We start from the raw sequence: 6,558 nt of genomic DNA, 5'->3' as shown, positions 1-6,558 counted from the left end.
TATGAATTTGATCAAAGTTATCTACCTGGGTGTTGTGTGTTCCTGCCACAGCAGCAGTCTTATTAAAAAAAAAAAAATGTTGCTGCAAGACTGTTCATCAGTCCCCATCTTCTCCTGTGCACCAATGTCTTTTTTAACCTTCTGTGTCTTTCAAGATAATAAAGACACCCTACAGAGCTTAACCATCAAAGACTACCGCAAACTAGGTATACTGTTTATTCTTAAAAGGTTAAAAAAGTCAAAAAAGCTTCCATAAATTCCTGTTACACTGTATAGACCTTTCTACTATGAGGTGAAAAGCCAAGTTTTCAGGCTCTTAGCCCCATGCTCAGTTGAATAGCTTTGTTGAAATACCTTGATGTATCCCATAGAATTCAAATACCTAGCTGCAAGATTTAACATTTATATGTAATTTTTATTGAAAATTACTTAGAATGCTAGAATTCCCTCCTTAGAAATTGCATCAATAAAGTAATGATCTCTGTCCAAAAATTCTTCAAAAAAATAAACTTCATTATACTCAAATTTTTTATTAACAAGTGTTAGATGATAATTTTAACTTCCTGAACTATGAAATTGATACTTTAGTTGCCTTTTTTTTGTTAGTGCACTATGATATACAAAGCTTGGATGTTCTTAACTTTGTGCAGGAGATGTGCCTGTTTATAAATAATAGACAGTTTCTCATTTGAATAACTTGTCTCAACGTAGAACAGAGGTAACAACCTGGGCACATATCAAAATGGCATGGGGTAAGAAACAGCATATTTTTTCTTTTAAGTGGATGAAGTTAAAAAGAAGAAAAATTTTATTCTATTTTACTCTAGCTTTACATTCCCTAATGTGGCATTCACATTCTCTGAACAGAGAGAGACATAATTTTCTCTCTTAGGATTCTACCTGGAGAAGCACAGAGAGAAGCAAAGAAAACAATTCTTATCTCTACTTGCTGCTCCTGTTGTTTTTGTACATGTGGAACGTGTTAGGAAGATTGTTTACCTGAAGCGATTTGTCAATTGGATTCTGATGAGGATTGTTTTGTTTCCTTGGCCAGTTGGAAAAAGCTGTGTTCTGGCTGTCTCAGACAGTCACCTTGTTCTTTAGTATATCTTTTTTATAGTATATATAGTATCTCTTTAATGTAGTATAGTACAATGTAATATTGTATTGCTTTAATAAAGCAGTTGTTCAGCGTTCTGAATCATGGAGTCAGATGCCAGTCATTCCCAGATGTTGGGGTCACCTGGCATTCAATACCCTAACTTTATCCTTAAGTAATTTTAGAGATTCTAAGTATCCCATGTGTTCCAGGAGAAGATACACTGAGGACCAGATGGCATTTTCCCAGGATGAAATGGGAATAAGCTTTATTCAATCAAATGGATAATCTAAACACAGAAATTTTATTTCCACCACAGCTCTTCAGCCTAGTGCTAAACTGGGCTCAACTTGGGAACTCTGTTATGAGGTTTGTAAAGACCTTTTGATATTCATTATCAGAGAAAGTAAATTAATGATTGAACCTTTCCTTTTTTTTTGACTGGTATTGATACATGCTGCCTGCTCCTTATAGGAACCATAATACAGACACATTAAAAAAAGTAGCCTAAAAGGGTAATTCAGGGGCTGAAGCACATGTGTTAATAATTTGACAGTCTTGTCAGTGGAGAAGAAAAGTGTCTGCATTTACACTGCATCTAAAGCAGGCATCCTAAATTTCCTATCAATGTAAACTTATGGTACTATAAAAATGATTATGACAGTTTAGAAATAGCTGTTGTATTTTTTTATATATTTTGCTGTATGCACCTGCAACTTTCTTAGCTGTGAGATACTACATTGTAAAGATTCAAACCTCATTTTGGCTAATGCAGGTGACCTAAACTAGATTGCAAATTCCAAGATATCTTAATGTGTTCTGCATTGCTTTGTCACTCTTCTATCTAGAAGAATATCACTCTACTTTCTCTAATTATTTGGTTCATAGGACTTCAGAAAAAAAGGACTAAATATTGAAATGAGACTGTGATCAATTAAAGAGCATAAAAATGAAAATTGCAGGGGAAGAAAGAAAGAAAGTAGGGCAGAGGTGAAAATAATATACTATGTTACTTATAGCAAGAACAAAAAGACCTTATCTGTCTGCCCTTGTACTTCCTTTCCTGAATAATTTAAAGCAATAAAGTATAACAGCCAAGATGTTATATTGACTATCTGAGTTAAAGTGGCTAAAAAGAAAATCTTGGTGTAATCAATATAAGTGAACTATTAAGTGGAGAAGGGTCTTTCAAAGTCATTGTTTATTAAGCTAAAGTACTGCTGTATGCAAGCCCTCTGTTTTTTATTAATGAAGTTTATTTCATATGGCATCATTTTCCAATGATCAGATATCAGATATAGATTAAATTAATAAATCTATCATTTATTATAGTTTAAAAAGTTAGATTTAAAAATTCTGACATTATTTGAGGACCTGCTGATTTTAACTGATATAATTTTTCTTTGCTCCAGCGATCCTTCTGAGACTTATCTTCTACTTTTCCTAGATGAGTGTAAAATAGGCCTAAAATCTTGGATAGATATACTGCAGGAATGCTTCTTATTTCCTAGTAGTAACATAGCACTAAAACTTTTATAATTGTCTTCCTCTGGAATAGGTTACGTCATGTGTTAAATTAAGTGTGATAAAAATGTTGCAGGTATATAATTAGAATATAATTGCTTCACTGCACACCTGTCTAAAAATGTATTTGCCATAGTGATGTACATAGATGTACCTAGTCTAATAATTTGCTTTTTTCCTCATAATTGGATCTCCTGCAGCTTAAACGACAGCACATTTTATATTAACCTTTCCTAAGCTAGAAGGTAATATGGACATGCATGATGGAAACCTATTTCCACTGCTTTAGATGAGGTCTGTTGCTTTTGCTGAATACTGAAAATAACTACTACTTTGCTTTGATATTAAGACTGAAAAGTGCATGTGTAACACAGATAACGACCTTCTCAGGTAGAAGGGTGCAAAAGTGTTCTAAAAGACATGAGAAGAACACTTTTGTGTTGGAGAGTAATGAACAAAACATTTTGAATTGGTGCAGTTCAGAGCAAATATCAAACAAAGTGGTAAAGGGCTGAGTGTTGCTGTAGAGCACAACAGCGAAGCAGGTGAGGTAGCATTCAATACTTACAACTAAAACTGGAAGTGTATATCTCTCCAATTAAATCAGTAGTAAGGGTCTGGGACCATACACCATTTGTCGCCATTGATTCCAATTAAACTCAGGGGTTCTCATTGTAAAGAATGGTGAGTAATCAATGAGCAATTAAGAGAAGAAGACCTTGAAAGTAGCTCATTGTACTATATCTGGTATGGAAATGTGCAGGCACATTGCCATTAAACCACTTACAGCAGTGATAGCGTGCTGCAGGTGACATCATTTGTGGCTCTTTTATCCTAGACTGTAGTGCAAATAGCTTTAGGTTAAACTTCTTAAATTCCTGGGACAACAAACAACATCTCTCTGTAAATTCTGGTCTGGAGCTTGCTGGTTTGTTCCCTGTAACCAGCCACCATGACTCCTATCTTTATTATTAGTGGCTTAGGAAAGATAAATCAGGCCCTCCAGGATCACGTAAGGTTAAAGTTATTAAAGGCACAAAAGATGTCGGTACAGAGCGTGTGAAAGGTGAATTTCAAGAAAACTGTAGCAGAAGGTTGAAATATATTAATTTGCCCTTATGTGCTGTAATTACTTTTTATTCCAGGACTAAGGAAAGGAAATAAGGTTAAATGAACTTCTGGCAAGCATCATGCATGCAAACATGATGTGCATAATAATTTAAATTTTATTTGTCAAACACAATATTTCTTTAAAAGGTGTCTTGTCACTTAAAAACATCTTTGTCATGCTGCCTCTCTGTAATCTTGTTCAATTAATACATTCCTTTTTTTTTTTCCCCTTTTAATTGCTTCAGTAACACCTAATTACTCTTGTTCATGATTGTTCATTTTGCTTGCTGGAATTTGTACCTATGAGGTCAGGGGCTGTTTCCTCTTGAATGTGTAAATGTTTTCCCAGGCAAAATACACACATGTATGGAAAATATAACTGTTTGCATTTATCAACATAGTTTGGATTTGTGATCTTGTCACTTTAACTATCCAAATTAATTTAGAAAGTTGTTCTGCAGAGTATCATTGCATGACTAGGGGCTAATTAATGACTGGAAAACTCTATGCTGTCTGCAAGGCTGGACACTTGTATCTTCTCTATTTTCTGATTTGTATATTGTTTTTCATGTCACAACATTATGTAGCCTTTAAATGACATGCCTGTGTATAACCTACCCACCATAGTTGCTAAACTCAAAATCTTGTTGTGGACAAAAAGGAGGGACTGCATTAAATGTTAACAAAGGAAATGTGTTGTTTATTGGCTTAAAATGCTAACAGATTTTACTAAGATGAAACAAAGATATTATGATTACTCCAGCTGAAATTATAATAACACTTACTGTCCAAATTGATATCAAATAGATGCTGAATATGTTCAAAATGGTTATATCAAGGTTTGTGGTCATCCTTTTGTTGCGTCTCTGATCCTAAATGAGTCAGGCTGGGGTTTCAATGAGTTGTCAGGATCCAGAATTGAAGAAAGGACGAGTTTGAAGCTGGTGATGATTTTTTTCCTCCTCTTTGAAGAACTATGTTTTTTTCTTGTCATTCCAATGTCTGCTTGAAGTAGTTCAGCGTTTTCTAAAATTATCATCTTGCTTTTTTTCATTGGTCTGCAACTTTATGATATATCTTAATTTACAGTTCATAGTGTTTTTTATGTATGAGAGATATTTGTTCTTTGTTTTGAAGCTTTGCCCATTACTCAAACAGCAGTTTTTGCACACCTCTGAAGTTTACATTTCACTGGTGACCCATGAGCTGCTTAGAGTCTTGGGGAATCCAGTGTTACTCTTTCACCTTATTTTTAAGATAATGTTTTACACATGAGAGAAGGTATCTCCTTTTCTTGGTATTCCCAGGCCATCAAGCTACAATTGCAATAAATTATTTTCTTATGAAAAGTTCTGATAATATATATCAGTCTAGTTTACCCCTCTCAGTTTATATGCCTACCAAGCTGAAAGGAAAAAAAATTAAATACAAATACTGGGGGGTTTTTTGTTTGTTTTGGGTTTTTGTTTATTTTCTAGTTTTGGTTGCTTTTGTTTGTGTATTTTGGATTTTTGTTTGGTTGTGGGTTTTTGTTGTTTTATTTCCTTTTCCTTTTCCTTTTCCTTTTCCTTTTCCTTTTCCTTTTCCTTTTCCAATAACTCATATGGATTTTTTTTCCTTTTTAATTGAGATATTCCTTTTTGGACTAATGATAAAATTATTACTAAAAGTGAAGATTTTTTTCTTCCATAGTCACATAAGTCATCCGAATTTGAAAAAAAAAAAATAGAGATTAGATAATTTTTTATATCCTCTTCCTGAATGTTCACGTGTTTAGATGGAAGTATTTTTAGAAGTCTGGCAATGAAATTACATACAGAAAATTGATTTGAAATAGTTCATTGCAAATCAAGTCCTCCCTGTTTCAAATACATTGGTTTGTTATTTTCTCTGGCAGAATAATTGCATTTGTATACCCATAAATGGGGTCATAACGCTGGAGGAAAGGAGTATGGATGGTTTCTCTACAAGGTATTTTTTAATCAGAAAACGAGAATTATGTGTGTTGACAGATTTATGTGCATTCTGTCTTGTAGCATATGGTGGTGCTGATAAGAACTTGTAATAGTCTGTCTAAAAACCTCATGTCTTTGCAATGCACTGCTAAGTGCCTGACATCCTATGCTCATTTTGAACTTCAGTAGGAAGAAAAGTGAAATATAATATTGGAGATTGAATGACAGAATTCATGACACTCAATGTCTTTTCCTGGACAAGACTGATAGGGTGAAAAAAACCCCACCATGACAAATCACTTCAGTTACTTCTGCAAAGTCTCTTCTGTTGTGTCAAAATAAAATGTCTTGATTTAAGCAGAGAGAATTGATTTACACATCAAGTAAAATTATTTATGATAATGTTTTTTAGATATCTTTTATTTAGGTACTACAATTTTCCTGGTATCTCTGGTGCTCTCAGAATATATTTACGCTACTAGCACAGCTTTGTCTTGTGTAGCAATTTGTGTGCATGCACCAGTGTAGCTTAGCTGCTCCTCCTCTAAGGAGCACATTCAGAGGCAACTCCATTTAAAATGCAGTCCAAAAAATTTTAGGCTTAATTCAGAAATGTATGGACTCATCAAGAGTGCTAAACTTGAAATGTTAATCTCTTAAAAATGGGTAGAGCATATGAGAAAGGAAAAAATTAATAGTATTTAAAGGCAGTAAAGTGGATGACATAATTCATCAGGTCATAGTTCTCAGTGTAGAAATCTCTTAACTTACGTGAAGGAAACCATTTCAAATATATCTACATTGATTTGTAGTCTGAACATGAAGATACTAGGTAATATTGAAACTGTCAGGATATCTTTTGTAAGAATG

Source organism: Melospiza melodia, chromosome 3 (genome assembly GCF_035770615.1).
Source record: "Melospiza melodia melodia isolate bMelMel2 chromosome 3, bMelMel2.pri, whole genome shotgun sequence".
In the NCBI taxonomy this organism is placed as follows: Eukaryota; Metazoa; Chordata; class Aves; order Passeriformes; family Passerellidae; genus Melospiza; species Melospiza melodia.
Note: the sequence above shows the minus strand (reverse complement) of the source record.